This window comes from Mus musculus, chromosome 12 (genome assembly GCF_000001635.26).
Source record: "Mus musculus strain C57BL/6J chromosome 12, GRCm38.p6 C57BL/6J".
NCBI classification, from domain to species: domain Eukaryota; kingdom Metazoa; phylum Chordata; class Mammalia; order Rodentia; family Muridae; genus Mus; species Mus musculus.
Genome location: NC_000078.6, coordinates 60022427 through 60047250, shown reverse-complemented (window position 1 = coordinate 60047250; position 24824 = coordinate 60022427).

Sequence of the window (24824 nt, the reverse complement as noted above, 5' to 3'; positions counted from 1 at the left end):
GAAAAATGATATGCCAAGGCTGGTTGATATCCATGGGCAGCCTTCCCTTTTCTGAAAAAGAAAAAAAAAAGAGAGAGAAGTAGATGGGGGAGAGGAGGTGGAGGTGAGAAGTAGGAGGAACCAGATATGACGTAAAGTTAATTAATTTACTAAAACTAAAGATAATAAAAACAAAAGTATCTCAGTATTCTAAAAAACTTTGAGTTCATAATAAAGCACAGAGACTGACTCAAGCTAAATTATGTTTTCAATTGCACTTTAAGTTGAGCTGGCCAGCTTCCTACAAACCTCTAATTTGTTGAACAATGTAAAGAAAATCAGGAACTCAGACTTGCATATATCATAGCTATTGTTTAACAACTGATAGTAATTTTGGTAGTGATAAAATTTGAGCTTTTATGAAAAAAAAATCAGAAATTTAAAAAACTTTTATATGCCCATCTAAGGTGCTTTTAAACTTGAACATTTTCCAGTGAATATCAATGTGGCAATTACAGATCATATTAACAAGTATGATCTTGTTAATGTTACAGAATAAGGTGTGTTAACAGTTTTGTAGAGTTGCCTAACTCTGTACATTGCTACTTCCCTGTGATAAGTAATGTATTATTCTCAAAGCAGGGTAAAATCACTGTGTTTTGATAAAATAGCATAAGAAATATTCAGAGACAAGGCTTCAAATTCCATGCTGCCTCATATGCCAAAAAGAATATATTTGCTTAATATAGCTAAAATATTCAAATGAGGATTTCTGTAGTTTAGTGTATATTATTTGAATGTAACATTATTTTCATTTTTATTAGATACTTTATTTACATTTCAAATGTTATTCCCATCCTTGGTTTCCCCTCCAAAAAACCAATTTCCCTGCCCCCTCCCCCTGTTCACCAACCCAACCACTCCTGCATCCTGGTCATGGCATTCCCTTACACTGGGTCATTGAGCCTTCACAGGACCAAGGACCTCACCTCCCATTGATGACTGACAAGGCCACCCTCTGCTACATATGCCGTTGGAGCCATGGGTTCCTCCATGTGTATTCTGTGGTTGGTGGTTTAGTACCCGGGAGTTCTGGGGCTACTGGTTGGTTCATATTATTGTTCATCTTATGGGACTGCTAAGCCCTTCAGATCCTACAGTCTTTTCTCTAGACCCACCATTGGGGACCCTGTGCTCAGCCCAATGGATGTCTGTGAGCCTCCACTTATGTATTTTTCAGACACTGGCAGACCCTTTCAGGAGACAGCTATATCAGGCTCCTGTCAGCAAGCACTTGGTATTATCCACAATAGTGTCTGGGTTTGGTGACATTACATGGGATGGATCCCCAGGTGGAACAGTCTCTGGGTGGTCTTTTCTTCAGTCTCTGCTCCAGGTGTCCCTGTATCACTTCCCACGGGTATTTTGTTCCCTCTTCTAAGAAGAACAAAAGGACTGAACACTTTGCCCTTCCTTCTTCTTGAGCGTCATGTGGTCTGTGAATTATATCTTGGGTATTCAAAGCATTTGGGCTAATATCATCTTATCAGTGATATTACGTGTGTTCTTTTGTTATTGGGTTACCTCACAGACCATGGCAGCTCATCCAGGCAAATATGGTTCAGAAGGAGCTGAGAGTTTCACATCTTCATTTGAAGGTTGCTGGCAGAAAACTGACTCCCAGGCAGCTAGGACAAAGATATGAAAGCCCACAACCACAAGGCCACACCTACTCCAACAAGGCCACAACTACCAAAAGTGCCACTCCCTGGGCCAAGCATATACAAACCATCAGAGAGTCCTTGGCCATCTTCGTGTTTGCCTTAACAAACTCTAGTCATAATGTTTGCGGGATTTCAGCCATTTGCCCTTCCAAGCATTCTTTTAGGCCTCTGCTTCAGAGTGACTGTTGAAACTAGCAAAACCTACAAGCTCACTCCTTCAGTTTTTTAAAGTGCAAAGAGAAAACGAATCACATTTTTGCTCACTATTTAGATGTGAGCTTTATAAGAGAATCTTCATAATCCTTGAATAGTGTGAAGAGCAAGTAGAGCTCTCTGGGCTTGATATCCAGAGGCAGGCTGCTGACAAATAGGGTGCAGACCTGTACGAAGACTTTTATGTTATAGTGAGATGGGCATTTTCTGCCTCAGCACACTCAATTCTAGAAGACCTTCTCCTCCTGAAGGTTGACCTTGCTCTAGGTGTTCTCCTTATTGGCTTTGCCTCTGACATTCATCTTCCCTGTTCTTCATAGACATGTGGGGCTGGAGGAGAGGGCTTGCTTGCCTACTGGTGCCTTTCCCCGGGGCAGACTGCAGGGCAGGAGCCAGGCATTGCTGAGGAGAGCATGAGAGGTAGGAACCTCTGAGAGGCCCAGGGAGCCCTGGAGTTGTGATACAGACAAGGAGGCTAGGAGGCAAGGCAAGGCAAGGCGGCAGGCAAGCTTGTTAAGATGGTCATTTTCACTATGTCTATCCTACCAATACTTGAACTTAGGAGACCTTTCCATCCTTTGAGGTCTACAATTTATTTCTTCAGGGATTGAAGTCCTTCACATACAGGTTTTACTTATTTTGTTAGGGTTACACTAAGATATTTTTTCTTTTTCTTTCTTAGATATTTTCTTTATTTACATTTCAAATGTTATCCCCTTTTCTGGTTTCCCCTCCAGAAACCATCTATCCCATTCCTCTCCCCCTGCTTCTATGAGGTTGCTCCCCCACCCACCCACCCACTCTTGCCTCCTTCCCTGGCATTCCCCTACACTGGGGCATTAAACCTTCACAGGAATAAGGGCTTCTCCTCCCATTGATGCCCGACAAGGCCATCTTCTGCTACATATGCAGCTGGAGCCATGGGTTGCTCCATGTGTACTCTTTGGTTGGTGGTTTTGTCCTTGAAAGCTCTGGGGGGTCTGGTTGGTTGATATTGTACTTCCTATGGGATTTCAAGGGGCTTGCAACAAAAAAATCTTCTAGATGTTTTATGTCATGACTAAAATTCAATTTTGAAATGACTTCTGTCCAGGATAAATTCTTCTGATCCAATCAAATGACTCTATTTCCCAATAAGAAGACAGGCTACCAGAGTTGATGTGAAACCAGGATCGGTCATTCTGCTTTATACAAGAAAAAAAAAAGATAGACATTGTCTCAGAGTACAGGCAGAAAAAAAAAAGATTTTAGAAGCAAACAAACATAAGAAGTAAGCTGTAATACTCATAATATATAATGATAAACTATCATCCAAAATTAATTAAAAGAGATGGAAAAGAACCCTTCATACTTACCAAAGAAAAAATCCACCAAGATGTTATCTCAATTCTGAATGTCTATACCCCAAGTTCAAGGGCACCCATATTCATAAAATAAATATTAAAACTTAAGCTGCACAATGAACCACACACATTAATAGTAGGAGATTTCAATTCCCTACTCTCAACTATGGACAGGTCATCCAGACAGAGAAATAATGAAATGAAACAACTTTGAAATCAAATGGACCTAATACATATCTACAAAACGTTTCACCCAACAGGAAAGAATATACATTCTTTTCATTATTTCATGGGCCCTGTTCCAAGATTGACCATATATTCAGTCACAAAAAAACAATCCCCTTAACAATAGACTCAAAGCCAGGCATGATGGACCACCCCTTTAAACCCCAGCACTCAGGAGGCAGAGGCAGGCAGATTTCTGAGTCCCAGGCCAGCCTGGTCTACAAAGTGAGTTCCAGGACAGCCAGGGCTATACAGAGAAACCCTGTCTTGAAAAAACAAAACAAAACAAACAAACAAACAAAAACAAAACAAAACAAAACAAAACAAAGAACAGAAAAACAAAAAACAATAGACTCAAATAATATAAAATATTTTGGTGTAACTCTAACCAATCAAGGAAAAGACCTGAATAACAAGAATTTCAAGTCTATGAAGAAAAAATTTGAATAAGGTAACAGAGGATGGAAAGATCTCCATTGCTCATGGATTGGTACGATTGCATGATTAAAAATAGCCATCTTACCAAAAGCAATCTATAGATTCAATAAAATTTCCATCAAAATTCCAACATGATTCTTCATAGACCTTAAACTAACCATTGATAACTTTATATGGAGGATTTAAAAAAAAAACAGATATCGAAAACAATTCTTGACAATCAAAGAGCTTCTGGAGTGTGATTGATGAAATATGATCAAAGATCCAGAAATAAAACCATATTCCTATGGACACTTATTTTAACAAAGGCAAAACTATACAATGGAAAAAAGAAGCCTCCTCAACCAACGGTATTACTCTAACTTGATGTCTGTATATAGAAGAATGCAAATAGATCAACACCTATTACCCTACACAAAATGCAACTCCACATGAATCAGTGACATTAACATAAACTAGTATAGAATAAATCTGATAGAAGAGAAAGCGAGGAATACCCTTGAATGCATTGGTACAGGAGACAACATTTTGAGTAGAATACCAATGGCTCAGGCACTAAGATCATTGATTGATAAATGAAGCTAAAAAGCTTCTATAAGGCAAAGGACACTTTCAATGGGACAAAATGGCAGCTTACAGATTAGGAAAACTACTGAGAGAGACAAAATCAATTTTCTTCAATGGCGTGACAGTGGGGACAGCAACTGTTCAGAAGTACTTGAACACAAATAGGACTCCATGGATTTGTGGGGTGTGTGTGTGTGTGTGTGTGTGTGTGTGTGTGTGTGTGTGTATGTATGTGTGTGTGTGGTGTGTATATGCTTGTGTGTGTGTGTGTGTGTGTGTGTGTGTGTGTGTGTGTGTATACTGGCTAGTTTTGTGTCAACTTGACACAGCTGGAGTTATCACAGAGAAAGGAGCTTCAGTTGAGGAAATGCCTCCATGAGATCCAACTGGAAGACATTTTCTCAATTAGTGATCAAGGGGGAAAGGCCCCTTGTGGGTGGTGCCATCTCTGGGCAGGTAGTCTTGGGTTCTATAAGAGAGCAGGCTGAGCAAGCCAGGCAAGGCAAGCCAATAAAGAACATCCCTCCATGGCCTCTGCATCAGCTCCTGCTTCCTGACCTGCTTGAGTTCCAGTCCTGACTTATTTGATGATGAACAGCAGCATGGAAGTGTAAGCTGAATAAACCCTTTCCTCCCCAACTTGTTTCTTGGTCATGATGTTTGTGCAGGAATAGAAACCCTGACTAAGACAGTGTGTCTGTGTCTGTGTCTGTGTCTGTGTGTGTGTGTGTGTGTGTGTGTGTGTGTGTGTGTGTGTGTGGTGTGTTGTTTTGTTTTCACCTTGCTTTTTGATTTCAAGAGAAAAAAATAACAGAGTTTGGGTAAGTGAGGGGATAAGTAGGAAAATTTTGAAAGGGCAAAGAACATAATCACAATATATGGTATAAAATCCTCAAAAATGTTCTTTCATGCAAAAAGAAGGAAAAAGTGTGAAGATATTATTGATAAGATGATGGGAGCATTATATATTCTAAGAAGTGACTCCATGTTGACAGCCCAGATACTTTTAAAGACAGTTATCATGTTAAGAAAAGAGTAGAAAAACAGCAAGAATAAATGATGAATCTGAATTAGAGGATAGACTGAAAGTCATGAGCCATATCAATCAAATAAGTGCAAAAGTTAGCTTATATGTTTCAGTGAGAAACACAAGATAATTATCAACATCATCGTTTGGTGTGAACTTACAATATTTTCATTTACACTGATTCCTAAAATGTAGTTAAACTGTAATATAGTCTTTATTTCACTAGTCTTCTCTGCAATATGATTAACTAAAATCCCTAATGTCTTCATTTATTAAAGGACCAGAATTAGGAGTTGTTTTCTTTAAAATATTTAATTATATTTTTTAACTATTTAACCCAGAAGAGTTAGCTCAAATTGGTTAACATTGTTGCCTGTATTTTTTATCTCCTTATTCTATCTCAGATATTCTATGGATTCTCAAGGAAGACAGAATAAGATGTCCAAACATTCTTTGAATTTGTCTCCATAGTTTTCTTCTATTTTGATTTATGTGGTTCAAAGCTTGGTTATCAGGTAATGCATATTTATGATTGCTATATTTTTCTGATGGATTGGGCTGTTACCAATTTGGAAATGTTCCATTTTATTTCTGGTAACACTTTTTTTTCTGGACGTCTAGCTTGATTTTTATCAATTTAGCTGTCCCAGCTTTCTATGATTTTCTTTGCTATATATATTTTACTTCCATTGGCAGTTGATATGCATCTTTATATTTAGTCTATCAATTATAGCCAAAGTATATATGATATATGTAATTAGATCCTGCTGTTTTGTTTGGAGAGCCAAATAAAAAACAATTTACAGCAGTTTTTAGGTTTGCATCTATCAGTTTGCTAATTTCAGTATACCACATAATTTGTTGCTAGTCTTATGTGTGATCTTTTTTCTAATGTAGTTAGGTGGATTGTCATTTCAGTGTCTTTCTTCATTTTTCTATTGCCATCTAAACAACATTTATTGGCATTAATTTTTTAGAAGTTGCTTCAGGCAAGATTAGAGTATGTATCCTGAACTTACCATATTTTTTACTAGCAAATTATGAATTTTTTCCAATAATTTAATTTTATATTCATTTCAAATCACAATCACAGCCCTCTTTCATCCTATCCTCCTATTTCGACCCTTGCAAATGCCTTTGCTCATTGCTCGATCCTCTTTTTCTCAGTGAAGGGGAACCCCCTTGGGTACCATCCCACCCTGCCACATCTAGTCCCACGAAGACTAGGCACATCCTCTCCCACTGAGGCCCAACCAGGCAGTATAGGTAGAGGGAAGGGGATCCGATGGTATGGAATAGAGACTGAGGCAACCGCCACTCTACTTATTAAGAGACTCACATGAAGACTAAGCTTCACATTTGAGCCCCTATGGTCCCAGGTTTGTTGACTCTGTAGGTCTCCACGTGGTGTCCTTGACTCTTCAGGCTTGCTCACTTCTATCACACGTCTTCCATAAGACTTACCAAGCTTTTCCTGATATTTGGCTATAGGTCTCTGTCTCTACCTTCATCTGATGCTAGATGAAGCCTCCCAGGAGACAGTTACATCATCATGTCAGGGGATGGCTCTCTCACATGGGATCCATGCCACATTGAGGCAGTAGATGTTTAGCTGTTCCCTTAATCTCTGTTCCATCTTTATCCATGTACATCTTTTAGGCAAGATATCTCTTAGGTAAGGGAGTTTATATTTGGATTGATGCACCCGTTCTCCTATGGAAGTCATGCCTGGCTATAGAAGGTGGCCACATCAGTCTCTATATCTCACTCTAGTAGGAACCTAAGCTATGGTCACCCCTATAGACTCTCCATATCCTCCCCATTACAGGTCTCCAGATACTCACCAAAAACATCCCCCTCAGATTTCTGTTCATTCCTAGTCCTTGCCCACCTGATTGCCATCTTCATTACTCTCCTCACATTCTCTCCTACTCAGTTCCCTCTCTCCATTCACCTCCAATGACTTAGATTCCCCCCTGAGTTGAGATTCACACATCTTCCCTTGGGAAGTCCTTATTACTCAATATCTTTGGGTTTGTGGATTATAGCAATGTAATCCTGCATTTATGGTGAATGTCCATTTGTAAGAGACATTACCATATGTATCTTTCTGGGTCTGGGTTACTTCACTCAGAATGAGAGTCTAAAATTCCATCCATTTGCCTGCAAAATTCATGTATTTGTTTTTAATAGCTGAATAGAATTTCATTGTGTAGATGTATCACATATATTCTTCAGTTGAGGCACATCTAGGTTGTTTCTAGTTTCTGGCTATTATGACTAAAGCTGCTATGAACATAGTAGAGGAAGCAAATAGATGGAACTAGAAAATAACATCCTAAGTCAGGTAACCCAGACACAAAAGAATATGCATGGTATGTACTTCTTGATAAGTGGATACTAGCCCAAGAGCACACAATGCCCATAATATAACCCACAGAATATATGGAGCTTTGGAGGAAGGAAGACCAGGATGTGGATGCTTCAGTCCTGCATAGAATGGGGAACAAGACAATGGAGGGAAGTGGAGGGAGGAGAGACATGACAACAAGACAGGAGGTGGAGGGGAAAGGGTGGCAGGATCAGGGACTGGAAGGGACAGGAGAGAGGTAGAGAGGGTCAGGAAATCAAATAAAATTAAATAGCAGTGGGGATAAGGAACTGGGTGTAGCCACTGGAGGATCCCAGATTCCAGGGAAGCAAGGGGCTCTCAAGACTCAACAGGGATGACTTTAGCTGAAATGCACAGCAAAGGGGAGATAGAACCCTTAGAGACCACCTCCAATAGATAGGCATGGCCCCCAGTCAAGGGATGGGGCCACCCACCCATCTGAAAATTTTTAACTGTGAATTTTTCCTATCTAAAGGAAAGACAGGGGAAAAAAAAGGCAAAACTTGAAGGAAACATCATTCAGAGACAGCCCCGTCTAGGGACTAATCTTATCTGCAAAAATAAATTCCTGACACTATTGTTGATGCCGAGAAGCACGTGCTGATAGAAGCCTAGAATGGCTGTAACCTGAAAGGTTCTGCTAACACATGACTAATACAGATGCAGATACTTACAGCCAACCATCAGATTGAGCACAAGAACCCCAATGGAAAAGCAATGGGAAGGACTGAAAGAGATGAAGGGGTTTGCAACCCCATAGGAAGAACAATATCAACTAACAGGACCATTCAGAGTTCCCAGTGACTAAACCACCAACCAAAGAGTATACAAGGAAGGAGGATCAATGACTCCAGCTACATATGTAGCAAAGAATGGCCTTATCTGGCACCAATTGGCAGGAAGGCCCTTGAGCCTGTGGAGGTTTGATGCCTCAGCATAGGGAGATGCTCAAGCAGTGAGGCAAAAGTGAGTGAGTGGGCACAGGAGCACCATTATAGAGGCAATGGGTACAAGGTTTGGGATGGGGAGTTTGTGGAGGGGAAACCGGGAAGGGGAATATCCACTGAAATATAAACAAATAAAATGATTAATAAAAAATTAAACTAACATGCTCCACTATGTTCATAGCAGCCTTATTTATAATAGCCAGAAGCTGGAAAGAACCCAGATGCCCCACAACAGAGGAATGGATACAAAAAATGTGCTACATTTACACAATAGAGTACTACTCAGCTATTAAAAAGAATGAATTTATGAAATTCCTAGGCAAATGGTTGGACCTGGAGGGCATCATCCTGAGTGAGATAACCCAATCACAAAAGAACTCAAATGATATGTACTCACTGATAAGTGGATATTAGCCCAGAAACTTAGAATACCCAAGATATAAGATACAATTTGTGAAACACATGAAACTCAAGAAGAACGAAGACCAAGGTGTGGACACTTTGCCCCTTCTTAGAATTGGGAACAAAACACCCATGGAAGGAGTAACAGAGACAAAGTTTGGAGCTAAGACAAAAGGATGGACCATCTAGAGACTGCCATATCCAGGGATCCATCCCATAATCAGTTTCCAGACGCTGACACCATTACATACACTAGCAAGATTTTGCTGAAAGGACCAAGATAGAGCTGTCTCTTGTGAGACTATGCCGAGGACTAGCAAACACAGAAGTGAATGCTCACAGTCAGCTATTGGATGGATCACAGGACCCCCAATGGAGGAGCTAGAGAAAGTACCCAAAGAGCTAAAGGGAACAGAACCTATAGGTGGAACAACATTATGAACTAACCAGTACCCTGGAGCTCTTGACTCTAGCTGCATATGAATCAAAAGATGGCCTAGTTGGCCACCATTGGAAAGAGAGGCCCATTGGTCATGCAAACTTTATATGCCCCAGTACAGGGGAATGCCAGGGCCAAAAAGTGGGAGTGGGTGGGTAGGGGAATGGGGGGAGGGTATGGGGGACTTTTGGGATAGCATTGGAAATGTAAATGAGGAAAATACCTAATAAAAATATTAAAAAAGAAAAAAAAAGATTTTTATATGAATGCATGTTGGACTTTACCAAAGGTTTATCATGACCTAAAGATATGATCATGTGTGTTTTTCTTTCAGTTTGTTTATATGGTGGGTTACATCTACATACATTCATATTTTGAAGCATGTCTCCATTTGAAGTATGAAACCAACTTGACACATTAAATGACCTTTCAGATAAAAAAAATTAACTAAAAATAAAAAAGAAACAATATTTTAGCAAGTACATAGAATTTCATTTTGGAAGTAGTGCTGTAAAGTAGATATAATAACTTTCCTACTATAATACTTTGGAGATAATTGCATAGTATTCAAATTACATATTCATTCTTTTTTCATCTATATCCTCTAATATTTATAAATTTTTTTCTAAGATATTTGAAAAGTTTTTCCTAATCCAAAAAAAGCTTTTATGGTTATTTTTACATCTACTCTGTGAAAATACTACAGGTGATATTTAGTTCTAGTTGATTTTGTTTTAATAGTAGAAATACTGAGTTGAAGATTATGTGTAATTCAAATAATACACGATTAAGCACTTAGACTGTAGGCCTGATATAGTCAATGCATGAAAGAAAAGCCTATAATGAAAGTATAAGAACAGGTACAGAGTGGAACATGTCCATTAGAGACTATATGTTCCCAAGCAATAGTGACACATGTTGAATAAGCTGTATTAATTTATGAGGTAGTCTTCTTCTCTGAGTGTTCTCCTGTAAACATCAATGAAAGACTCCTTTCATCCACCAAGATGTATCTTCTCCTAATGGTTTTACCCAATCTTCTAACCTTCCAGTCTCCTGATCGATAAAGTAAGAAAATTATCTGTGCCAAGTAATCTATTATTAGCTAGTTCATTTTTCTCTCCATTAAATGTAGATGAATGAGGACATTAGTCACTGGTCTTCCCACAAGGGGAGTCTCTTTTCATCTTTGTCGTTTAGGAATGTAGATAGATAGATAGATAGATAGATAGATAGATAGATAGATAGATAGATAGATAGATGATAGATAGATAGATAGATGATAGGTAGATAGATGATAGATAGATAGATAGATAGATAGATAGATAGATAGATAGATAGATAGATAGATAGATAGATGATAGGTAGATAGATGATAGATAGATAGATAGATAGATAGGTAGATAGATAGATAGATAGATGATAGGTAGATAGATGATAGATAGATAGATAGATAGATAGATAGATAGATAGATAGATAGATAGATAGATAGAGCCAGTAGTCTTGAATTTGGCTGCAAAGACCTGTCAAAGGTATTTGCTGAAGCCTTAGAGTCTTTTCAATAATTCTTGATATGAAAAAATGGCATAAATTCAGCAGCATCAGTCCAAGTACAGTTGCTCTACCCTACTAAAAGTTCTTTCTAGTATAGTGTCTAATAGGATTGTCTAATCTACTTGAGCTGCTAGTGCAAAATGAATGCACTACTGGGTGCCTTCATCACTAAGCAGATATTTCTCACACACCTGGAGTCCAAAACCTATTGGGTCCTGATTTGCAGATGATCAATATGTCCCAGAATGGTGGAGAGAAAAAAATGGCTAAACTGGCTCTCCATGTTTGTGTTTGCTATTGCTGCCCCCCCCCAAAGCATTAATCTTATTAATAAAGCTTCTGGCCACCTTCCAGGGGATCTATTCCTACTTATATGGCACTTGGTGCTAAGATTTCATTATAAGAATGTTGTCAGTACATGAACATTTATTCCTATGCAAGTCAGTTGTACGTTAAGATTAAAATTTTTGAGAAGATTAACAATCAAAGATAGGACCAATCATTTTGGATGTCTGGGAAGAGACCTGTATGGCACTATGAGGAGGGCACATTATAGCAAACACCTAAATTCGTAGTCAGGATGCTAAAGAAGAAAAGACCACATTCCTAGAGAATCTCAATAATGTAAGGAATTCTTGGAAAATTCTACTTCCTTATGATACATAGGACTTCCTTATAATGCCCCCCCCAAATTCACAGCTTCAATTTATTGATCTTTAGTATTCAGTTAACCATAGGACAGATAGACCTCACCAGCTGGTCTCATAAATTTCTCACAACTGTATCCCGTAGTAATGATAATCTCATGGCCACTTTAAACAGCAATTGTCATGGCCTAGGATCAGCACTAATGATAGATCTTAAAAATACTCTTTTTTTTTTATGAAAGTAATTTGTTTTGGGAGGAAAAGGTTCTCATGAGAATGTTTTAAGGATCAAACCAGAAGAATGTTTCTGAGCGCCTTGTCCAGGTGCAGACAGATGCCTGATGAAACAGAGCACAGCTTTGGGTAGTTTCAAAGGAGCAGCATCCTGCTCACCAGCCAGCATGGTAAGTGTTCATCATAGCAAAAGCAACTTCATACAAGATGGGATATATGTAGTTCATCATAAGCTCATGTAAAACATTTTGTTGCATCCCTGGGGCCGAAATACAGCTGTATAGTTCCATGTACCACTATGAAAGGTTTACATGTTTCTGGTTCACTGTAAGAGTTGGAAGAACATAATTGACTAGGACTAGTTGTAAGTGATGGATAAATATGGCTGCATCCATGTGAAGCTGAATACATACAATGAGAAAGCCTGTTCTAGTACACATTACTAAGGTGGTCACTGCCTCGAGAAATTATTATTAGATTGTTGTAATAATAATTTGAATCGTTTCCCTAAGTAAATAATTGGAAGATTCCACAAGTTCTCATCCTCCAGAAGTAAAATGTTGCTCTGTGGTATAAGTGGGCTCATTACTGGGTGAGAGGAAGTCCGTTTCTTTAAGAATTTCATCGGGGCTTTAAAAGAATCTTCACCAGAACAGTATACTCCAAAATGGAGTTGGATGGACGCCTATGCAAAGTGTGTTATGATAAGCAGGTGCAAATGAAGTAGCCAGAAAAACATGACATGAAAATGAGAAGCCAAGTCTTAACTCTTCAGTCTGGATGAGGCATGAAATGGATGAATTTTAGTCTCAATTTACAGGAAAGTAAAAGTACTTGTGAGAAAAAGAAATAGAATCCAAAACTTTAAATTACAGTGTAGATCATTCAATTCATTCTCCAATGAAGAAAATCTCCCCATTCCTCACACTTAATGTGATCTGGATTACTAATAGCTGCTGTCTTGAGTTGTGAAGTTAGAAGTTTATATTACACAGCTGTAGGAAAAGTTGGATATAATTCCTTACATAAAAAGAGTTTTGTGAAGACCTTTCTTCATCATAATACTTCTATGTGTAAGGCAGATTTGGAGGACTTAACTCATTCAGGTGGTGTGAAGAACTCCTCAAAAAATTAATCATTTGATATCCACCACTTTCTCTTCATTTTTAAAATATGACATACGTATATTTTTCTTAACGAATGATACTTATTTCCCCATTTTAGATGAATCATGGCTAGACTGTCAAAGTAAGTTAGCACAGTATGCTTAAGGTAACTGTTTTATTAGGACTGGTCTCTATTGTTTGATAATCACACAAGATTTTGTGTTAAAATTTTATTTATAAGTAAAACAAACCATGGCCCCTACTTGCCCTTCTCTACCTCGAAAATAATCCTTACTTTTTTTTTTCTCTACAATCTCTTGTGAGAAGACATAATTTAGAACTTTTAAAAATTTCATTTCAAAGTATATTTTAGCAAAACAAAAGAAATAGTAGTTTTGGATACAAATATGATGACACATTTTATTGACACATTGGATGATTTCCTCTGCTGACTCTAAAGCAATGGGTGTTTCTGAGCTAGAGCTACTATATAAGTTCAAGCAGACCCTTTGAATTTCTTCTTATGTTTTGGGGAGTGAAATATGACAGACTTTTGTGTCCATTATGAAGCTTGGGAGTCAAATGTCCTTTCTCAACACCCCCCTGACAGTCTTTTCCATATCTCCCATCAATATACAAAAAGACACAGCCCCAAGTTTTTCCCATTGCTTGACACTGGTATTCTTGTACTTGGCAGAGTTGTCATCTCCTCAGACTGATTTGTCAGTGTCCTAGGAGGCAGTTTGATACCAACATTAGCGATAAGAACCAGTGTCAACACTACAACAGAAGCCCTCAGAGAGCCTCAAGTGCTGACAAAGGATGAGTGACACTTCTTCCTCAGTGTGCAAACCCATGCACTCATGCATAGGCACCAAGATGAACTTATTTCCTAATAATTAATCTTCTCTGTATTCCTAAATAATGATTTAGGGTTATAATATTGTTTTGTTCTGAGTGAGTCGATTAGCAACATACAAAGACTTCTATGATGATAGATGCACACTGAACATCAAAAAGAACAATATGGAAAGTCAATTTTTTGTTTTACTTCCTCTTCTTTGCATCATCTTTTATGTATCTTAACAACTACCAAATAATTGTACTTATTCAATGTACTTAATATGTAAATAGATACTTCAATTTGATTTTCTGGTATTTTTAATTGGATACTTTCTTTATTTATATTTCAAATGTAATCCCCATTCCTGTTTTACCCTCCATAAACCCCCTATTGCCATCCCCCCCTCCCTGCTTCTATGACAGCGCTCCCCCACCCACCTACTCACTCCCACCTCACCACCTTGGGATTCCCCTACATGGGAGGATCAAACCTTCAGAGGAACCAGATCCTCTCCTTCCATTAATGGCAGATAAGGCCATCCTGTGCTGCATATGCAGTTGGAGCCATGGGTCCCTCCATCTGTACTCTCGTTAGTGGTTTAGTCCCTGGGAGTTCTGGGGGAGTCTAGTGGATTGATATTGTTAGTCTTCCTATGGGTTGCAAATTCCTTCATCCCCTTCATTCCTTTTCCTAACTCCTCCATTGGGGTCCCAGTGCATAGTACAATGGTTGGCTGCAAGTATCCACATCTGTATTTGGCATGCTCTGGCAGAGCCTTTCAGGAGATAGCTTATCAGGATTCTGTCACCAAGCACTTCTTGGCATCCACAATAGTGTCTGAGTTTGGTGGCTGTATATGGGATGGATCCCCAAGGGGGGCAGTCTCTGGGTGGCCTTTCCTTCAGTCTTTGCTGTATACTTTGTCCCCATATTTCCTTTAGACAGGAGCAATTCTGGATTAAAGATTTGGAGATGAATGGGTGGCCCCATTCTTCAACCAGGAGCCTTGCCTAACCTCTGGATGTGGTCTCTACAAGTTTTCCCTTCCCCTTGTTGGGTATTTCAGCTAATGCCATCCCCTTTGGGTCCTAGGAGACTCTTGCTTTCCTGGCATCTGGGACTTTCTGGTGGCTACCCCTAGTTCCTCAATTCCCCATGGCTATACACCTCTGTTCGATTTCCTGACACTATCATCCTCATTTCCTCTGGTACCTGATCTTGACCTCCTTTTTCCTCCTCCTCCTCCTTTCTTCCTCCCATGTCCCTCCCACCCTCTACCTCCTGTGTTCCCCCTTGTAAGAAGAACTGAAGCCTCTACACTTTTCACTAAAGTGAATCACAGTTTATATCATTGATTTAAAGATGTTATATATTAAAATACTTATAAGTTGTATTTATCAAAATATGCTATCTAATTATGTAAACTAAACTGAAATATCAAATGGATTAAGACAGTAAGATGGCATGCATGCAATATGGTATGGATATTGCTACATGAACTCTCTCCTGCTAGCATTAATTCAATAACACCGAGTCCTTCAGTCTTGTGATAGTACTCCCAGGCTACAGATCTCTCTGCTGAATGTTTGATTTCCATTTGAGAGACTTGAAGGATAGGAAAAATATGAATATTCATGCTAAAAATATAGTGATGGTAACCATAATTTCTGCTGGTGTCATAATGTCCTTAATCCATTATATTCTATATAACTACAAGAAAAATTAACAAGAGAAAATGGGTATGAAGGTCATGTGATTAACATATGTCATGAAAGCATCTGTTAAATGTGAATACATATAAATGTATTTCAAATAAAACCAAAATTATTATGGTAAACAAAATTGAGATGATATAAAAAGGAAATGCATTAAAAAGAATTAACAAAAAATGCTGCTAGCTATTACTATATCTGCTTTAAAGTTTATTTAAAGTTATTTAAAGTTTATTTAAAATTTAAACCAATGTTTATTTATAGTTTTTGTTAATAAATATTAACTTATCAGAAATTTTAGAACAGTACTCAAAAAAAGCAAAATAATATCATTTTGAAATAATTTACCAAAAAATTTGAGTGAATTCACCAAATTCTTTACTCTCCAGAGCTTAAACAAATACAACTGTCAAGGACCTTGAGACTCTAAATACATAACACATTTTAGTACACCAACTATTCATCAAGACCGTAGTCATCACTTCTGATTTCCGCGGTAATGAAATGTTGTACCATTTTGAGTTATTAGTGCATCTAGGGTTGTTGAGCAGACAATCAATGACAGGATGACTTTGGCTTAAAGGTCACTGTATAAATTCCCAGGCTGGGTCAACTCTTTTAGAAAAAATTGTGGCATGGTAACAGAAAAGGAATATTTCTAGGAAATAGACCCTCTATACACATTGTGAACATATTAGAAAAATTCATTTTAATCATTGAGGAGAAACAACACACACAATGATCATGACAATTATTAAAATTACTGAAGGTATATTTATGTACGTATTGGTTACTTTTAAAAGGAAACTTTTTAAAATGCCAACATGATGTCAAAGGATAGTGTCACAGCGGTATAAATGTAATCAATCTCCAGTCAAAACATTTTGAATGGTAGAATACCTGATTCATAGCCTGTGATTATTGTCATAACTCTTTGATTATTGTCAAATTAGGCCCAGCCATTTGTCCATCTATGGCAACGTAAGCTTTGTCCCACACATTTACACTTCAAAATCCTCCTAGCCTTTGCTTGAGGCCCAGCTTGAAATCACCTTCTCTTACTTAAGATATTTGCTATAAAAACTCCTAGATTCTCTGTTCCAATATCTTTTTTAGTCTCTTCAGATGCCTAAAGGACATAAGATTGGTGGCTTATAACTGTCAGAAATACAGCTGTAGTATGCCGAAGGCAGGAATATTGATGATCAAGACATAAGCATGATCAGTGTTTGTCAAGGTTCCACTTCCTGCTTGAGAATATATTCTCACTGCATCCTCATGAGTCAGAGAAGACATGAGGATGCTTATCTCTTATAAAGTTAAAAAAGCCCCAATTAATTTGTATCTATTCATTACCAAATAGAAATTTTATATGTAATAACATCTAAGTACATTATCAATAGATCAAGTTAGTAGTAGAAGCTGTTAGAAATGAAGGAGAACACTTCAAAGATCTTAGATAAAATGAAGATAGATTTTTAGATGATTTTTTCTGAGAATAGACAACAGTAGCCATGAGTAAAAGTAGAAATACCAGATGTTATTGCAGAAATGCAGAGAAGACTGCAAGGCTCCCTGATACCATGATCCCTGCCATGATGACAGTGGACTAACTCTCTGAAACTGTAAGCAAACCCCTAAATAAATGCTTTATTTTATGTGTTACCTCAATGATGGTGTCTCTTCACAGAAATAGAACTGCTTAAGTCATAAGTTGATATCAGGTCTTTGTTCTGAACAACTTAAGGAACAGATACCAACCAAAATGGTAATAAAGCATAGAATGAATGTAGCAAGATGACAAGGGAGCGAAGGTCACGATCTAGCTATATAAGCTATATTAGACACTGGTCTTCTTCATTATAGATTTGGAAGATAGAACCTGACAACCAACAAATACTTAAAATTCATTAGTTTAGGAAGTGTATATTCACAATATTTACTCAAAATGTTGGGTATTATTTCAAATCTTTAAAGATTTTTGGACTGTTTGTATATTTAACAAGGTATATTAAGGCCAAGATCAAGTTGAACATATAATTAATTTTGTTTCATATGTAGCTTATACATGTTCTCTGGGAATATTTTATATACTATTTTCAACCCATCCCTGTCATTTTTATTGGCACCTATCACCTGAGATTACGTGTTGGAAATTATCCACTAAGTACTTAACATTTTCCTAATTTTGACATTACAGAGTTCCCCTTTTGGAGTATAAATACTCAACCTGTGTGAAAAAACAGAGGAAGGGAAGGATTTACCAAGATGATTAGGAAAACCAAAGAATATAAAAGGGAAATGTTTAGACTCACCAACATTAATAAACACTAAGGAGAAATGAGGTAACTGGGAAAAGCTAGGGAGAGAAAAAGTGATTAAACTGAAAATGATACAAGACATAACTAATGAGATGGCAGAAACTCAAGAAAATCTGAGTCCTGTAAGGCAAGTGATAGCAGAGGCAAGGAGAAATTGCCTGCAATGTGATATTATTACTTCTAAAATTGTAAGTAAAATGAAACAGAATTAAGTACTGAATTTAGACATCTTTAAAAGATATGTTAAAACGTCTGAGTAACTGCTTCTTATTAATTATATACTCAATGCAGTTCTGGCTTTACTTAATATTTTAACAGTCTTGACAATGGTTTTGAGAATAACTATGATATTGAATTGATATTTCTACAAGGTTAAATCAAGTTGAGTTTTGTAAAGACAGTTCAGAGCTGTCAACTGATTTGATCAGTTATTTCCAATTCTGTTTGATTTTCACACCGTAGAAAGCTTGAAGTGTACGTTTTCCACTGCTTTACTAAATATCAGGACCAAAAGCAATGTAAAGAAGAACTCCTAGTAGTAGCAGTGGTTCCATCTCTAACTGTTTTGCCTGCCCTTGGGTCTCATTTCCTCCTATTGGGTTGCCTTGTCTAGCTTCAATATGAGTGCCTTTGACTTGTCTTACTGTATCCTCTGTTGTCATGTTTGGTTGGAGTCTCTTAGAGGTCTGCTCTTCTCAGAGGGGAAACAGAAGGAGTGGATCTGGGGAGAGGAAACCGTGTTCAGAACATATTTCTTGAGAGAAGAACCTATTATCAATTAAAAAAATAAAGGTGTTATTATGGTCAGATGTTTTCTCTAGCAAAACTCTGTATTTCTAATGTTTCTGAAATAAACATTTTATTGACAACAACAACAACAACAAAAAGAAGAAGATGAAGAAGAAGAAGAAGAAGAAGAAGAAGAAGAAGAAGAAGAAGAAGAAGAAGAAGAAGAAGAAGAAGAAGAAGAAGAAGAAGAAGAAAAGAAGAAGAAGGAGAAGGAGAAGGAGAAGGAGAAGGAGAAGGAGAAGGAGAAGGAGAAGGAGAAGGAGAAGGAGAAGGAGAAGGAGAAGGAGAAGGAGAAGGAGAAGGAGGAGAAGGAGAAGGAGAAGGAGAAGGAGAAGGAGAAGGAGAAGGAGAAGGAGAAGAAGAGGAAGAAGGGGTCTACTGAACCTCATGGTTCCAGGAGGATAAGCGTCATGACATCATGGCAAGAGGAAGAAGATAGCTGCTCACATTTTATCTTTATACAGGATGCAGAGAGAGAGAGAGACAGAGGAAATTGACAAGATTATAAACCCTTAAAGCCTAGAACCAGTGACTCACTTCTCCCGGCAAGCCTCCTCCCTCTAAAAGCGATACAGTCCTCCCTGAACAGCACCACTATCTAGCAAGACTATTCAACTACATGAGCTTAGAGGACATTTCTCATCCAAACCACTACATTTTTCAGTTTTATAACTTTATAGTCAATTTCTTCATATTAGTACGAAAAAAAGAGATGACCCATTTTAAATGTACATGAAATTTAATCCTAACTTTCTAAAACTTTGTAAAAATAAGACAAACTAGTGCCACAGAGGGAGAGATTTCACCGACGATAGAGCTCATTCTGCTTAATTTGAGCATGAATTAAGTATAGTTTGAGAAGAGTGTTCAAAATATAAATACATAGCAGACACTATTTATCATCAAAACTCTTAAAAGTCCTAGAAAACTGCAATACAACCTGAAAGTACAAGAATATTCATAATTCTCAGATGCAGCTTTTGAGGTAGCATATCTCACTTAAAAAAAAAAAAAAAAAAACAGTTCATCTAAAACATGCTGGGAAGCCATTGTTTCTGGAAGCCATGCCACCTCTACAGTTCTCCTGGAATGGAGATTGCCTATCATGTTTCAGCTCATCAGTATATTGTATGATATGTTTGGAATTTTTAATAAACAATATTAAATGAACAAAAATTTCTATTAAAATCAATTAATCTTATATATCCATGTTGAATGAAGACATGCATAAGAAAGGAACCTACAGGAACCTATCGCTATACCTACAAAAGAAGGCAATAATACCGTGACCAGCAACTAAAGTCAATAAGGAATTGTATTCATGGTAAGTCCAGAATTTACCATTGGGAAGGCATGTATGCAGTCACACACACACACACACACACACACACACACACACACACACACACATACACACAAACACACTAGTTTACATCATCAAGTCGGAGATGTGATTATGTTTGTTATTTGTATACAAGAAAAAAGCTGTAAACATTTCTTTTAACAAATGTAAAAGGCTAGATTATGCACAAAAGAAGTGATAAATGCAAAACTACATGTAATTAAATAGCACACTTACTTTTTCTGAGATGCTATGTACAGCTGTGAGTAGACAGGACAATCTTATCTGCTTTACTGGGCAAGATAAACTGACAAGTTTATCTGTTTCACTTAGCAAGAAATACAAGTACCCATTCAATGATAGCTCATGGAATTATAGGTAATTTTCTACCTGCAAGTTGTGTAGTTTCCCAAGGAAGTAGGTTCAATGAAAATATTAAAGGCAACAATGTCTGTCAAAAATATACATAAAAATGTACTCTTGAATCAGGCAGAAAACAAATCTCATTAGAAATACTGTAAGCTGTGTGCCAAATAATTGGATTTATGGGTCTAAAAATAAAGAAAAAGATTATATTCACTCATGATTATTAAAATGCCAAGGAAAAAGATTGTTCATAATAATATCATCACTCTCTCCTGCATTCCAGGAAGGTGTTGCTCTATGAGAGGAACTGTTCCTGCTTTGTTTGCCTAATTTGGCTACTTTCCATTACAGGCCCTTCACTTGTAAAGAGAATGTTGATTCCACAATAATGTGGCTCAGTGGTGTAATGAAATGCTTTTACAATACTACAGAGGTTGCAGCACAATTGGGCATAAAGCATAGTGGGCATATCACGTAAAGTAATTGTCAATTAATATGCTTCTCATGAGCTTCGCACATAAGGACATATGTTCTCATGCTTTCCTCATAAGAATATTTCTCTTCAAAGGTTTTGTATGTTACTTTTTTGACAACTACTGATGTGTTCAATAAATATCCTTAGTATTTTATTAAACTACAGAATATTAAATAAAATGTTAGAATCTTTAAAAATCACAAGATAAAATAATGGATCATCCCAATTATAAGACTGTACACAAGTAATATGCATATACATACTTTTTACTATTAAAATTTCTTAAAAACCAATTATGCATAAAAGAACTCTGTATGAAGATTTATCCATACAATGTTCTCTAGACTACTTTTTACACTTTAAATAGTGGCTTCCTCACTTGAATAGGCATGCTAATTGTTCAACAGTGCTTTGGTCTAGATGGAAAATTTTCACTCAGTTAATCTTCAATTGGCTATAGAAAAAATAATTTTTAAGAAAGAGGTAATTTAATTGAAGAAACACTGTTTTGGGTGTTCAGCCTCTTTTGAAAAATATTATTTTAAAATAGCTTTCTAAAGATAAAAATAAGTAGAAAAGTTATTAGTATTTAGAAGAATGGTAGATAATGATTACTGAATGAAAATCCTAGTACCTAAGCAAGTGCTATCATAATTGGTTGACCGTTCATAAGACACTAAAACACTAATCCTGATGACATCACACACTTTAGTCTCGGGACATAGGAAAATCAATCTGGTACTATGACTGAAGTTTCCTTCATGCTGGCTATCCCTCAAAGTGCCAGAATATATTGTGTAGGTTTTTGGGAGAGAATTGCTGTCAACAATCTTACTGAGACATGGATCCAACCCTTGACACTACTAACTAGCTAGACAAGATGTGACCACTGTAGCAGTAGTGGCAAGTCTATTGTGAAAGTAACCAATCAATTTTCTAATTGGAATTGAGGTTTATTCCACTAGAAGAAAGTCACATCTGATGATATAAACATGGTCGAAATACCATGGCTGATGCAGTAATAGTGCCTAGCTAGCAGGGAAGCTATAATTTTGCTTTTCCTCGATGTACATGATATGTTACCCAAATCCCTTATAAATAACTATACTTACCCTCATAGACTAGTACTGTGAACAGCTTCTTTTGGTTCAACACAGCTTACACACACACACACACACACACACACACATATTTAACAGATATCTACAGAACATTTTATCCTAAAACAAAAGGCTATACCTTCTTGTATACATGCTTGGCAAACGCCAAAATGAAGAAACATCATTATAAGTAAATAAATAATCTTTTTAAAATTCAACAAATATGTCAAGTTACAACTATTTACAAGTATATTATAACTATGTAAAGTATTTAAGGGACTTTCTTTTTGAAAGATTTATTTATTTATTTTATGTATGTGAATACACTGTAGCTGTACAGATGGTTGTGAGCATTCATGTGGTTGTTGGGAGTTGAATGTTTTTCCATTTTTTATTAGGTATTTAGCTCATTTACATTTCCAATGCTATACCAAAAGTCCCCCATACCCACCCACACCCACTCCCCTACCCACCCATTCCCCTTTTTGGCCCTGGCGTTTCCTGTACTGGGACATATAAAGTTTGCGTGTCCAATGGGCCTCTCATTCCAGTGATGGCCGACTAGGCCATCTTTTGATACATATGCAGCTAGAGTCAAGAGCTCCAGGGTACTTGTTAGTTCATAATGTTGTTCCACCTATAGGGTTGCAGATCCCTTTAGCTCCTTGGGTTCTTTCTCTAGCTCCTCCATTGGGAGCCCTGTGATCCATCCATTAGCTGACTGTGAGCATCCACTTCTGTGTTTGCGAGGCCCCGGCATAGTCTCACAAGAGACAGCTAAATCTGGGTCCTTTCGATAAAATCTTGCTAGTGTATACAATGGTGTCAGCATTTGGATGCTGATTATGGGGTGGATCCCTGGAAATGGCAGTCTCTACATGGTCCATCCTTTCATCTCAGCTCCAAACTTTGTCTCTGTAACTCCTTCCATCGGAGTTTTGTTCCCACTTCTAAGGAGGGGCATAGTGTCCACACTTCAGTCTTCATTTTTCTTGAGTTTCATGTGTTTAGGAAAATGAATCTTATATCTTGGGATTCCTAGGTTTTGGGCTAATATCCACTTATCAGTGAGTACATATTGTGTGAGTTCCTTTGTGAATGTGTTAGCTCACTCAGAATGATGCCCTCCAGGTCCATCCATTTGCCTAGGAATTTCATAAATTCATTTTTTTTAATAGCTGAGTAGTACTCCATTGTGTAGGTGTACCACATTTTCTGTATCCATTCCTCTGTTGAGGGGCATCTGGGTTCTTTCCAGCTTCTGGCTATTATAAATAAGGCTGCTATGAACATAGTGGAGCATGTGTCCTTCTTACCAGTTGGGGCATCTTCTGGATATATGCCCAGGAGAGGTATTGCTGGATCCTCCGGTAGTACTATGTCCAACTTTCTGAGGAACCGCCAGACTGATTTCCAGAGTGGTTGTACAAGCTTGCAATCCCACCAACAATGGAGGAGTGTTCCTCTTTCTCCACATCCACGCCAGCATCTGCTGTCACCTGAATTTTTGATCTTAGCAATTCTGACTGGTGTGAGGTAGAATCTCAGGGTTGTTTTGATTTGCATTTCCCTGATGATTAAGGATGTTGAACATTTTTTCAGGTGCTTCTCTGCCATTCGGTATTCCTCAGGTGAGAATTCTTTGTTCAGTTCTGAGCCCCATTTTTTAATGGGGTTATTTGATTTTCTGAAGTTCACCTTCTTGAATTCTTTATATATGTTGGATATTAGTCCCCTATCTGATTTAGGATAGGTAAAGATCCTTTCCCAATCTGTTGGTGGTCTTTTTGTCTTATTGACGGTGTCTTTTGCCTTGCAGAAACTTTGGAGTTTCATTAGGTCCCATTTGTCAATTCTCGATCTTACAGCACATGCCATTGCTGTTCTGTTCAGGAATTTTTCCCCTGTGCCCATATCTTCAAGGCTTTTCCCCACTTTCTCCTCTATAAGTTTCAGTGTCTCTGGTTTTATGTGAAGTTCCTTGATACACTTAGATTTGACCTTAGTACAAGGAGATAAGTATGGATCGATTCACATTCTTCTACATGATAACAACCAGTTGTGCCAGCACCAATTGTTGAAAATGCTGTTTTTCTTCCACTGGATGGTTTTAGCTCCCTTGTCGAAGATCAAGTGACCATAGGTGTGTGGGTTCATTTCTGGGTCTTCAATTCTGTTCCATTGGTCTACTTGTCTGTCTCTATACCAGTAACAAGCAGTTTTTATCACAATTGCTCTGTAGTAAAGCTTTAGGTCAGGCATGGTGATTCCACCAGAGGTTCTTTTATCCTTGAGAAGAGTTTTTGCTATCCTCGGTTTTTTGTTATTCCAGATGAATTTGCAAATTTCTCCTTCTAATTTGTTGAAGAATTGCGTTGGAATTTTGATGGGGATTGCATTGAATCTGTAGATTGCTTTTGGCAAGATAGCCATTTTTACAATGTTGATCCTGCCAATCCATGAGCATGGGAGATCTTTCCATCTTCTGAGATCTTCTTTAATTTCTTTTTTCAGAGACTTGAAGTTTTTATCATACAGATCTTTCACCTCCTTAGTTAGAGTCATGCCGAGATATTTTATATTATTTGTGACTATTGAGAAGGGTGTTGCTTCCCTAATTTCCTTCTCAGCCTGTTT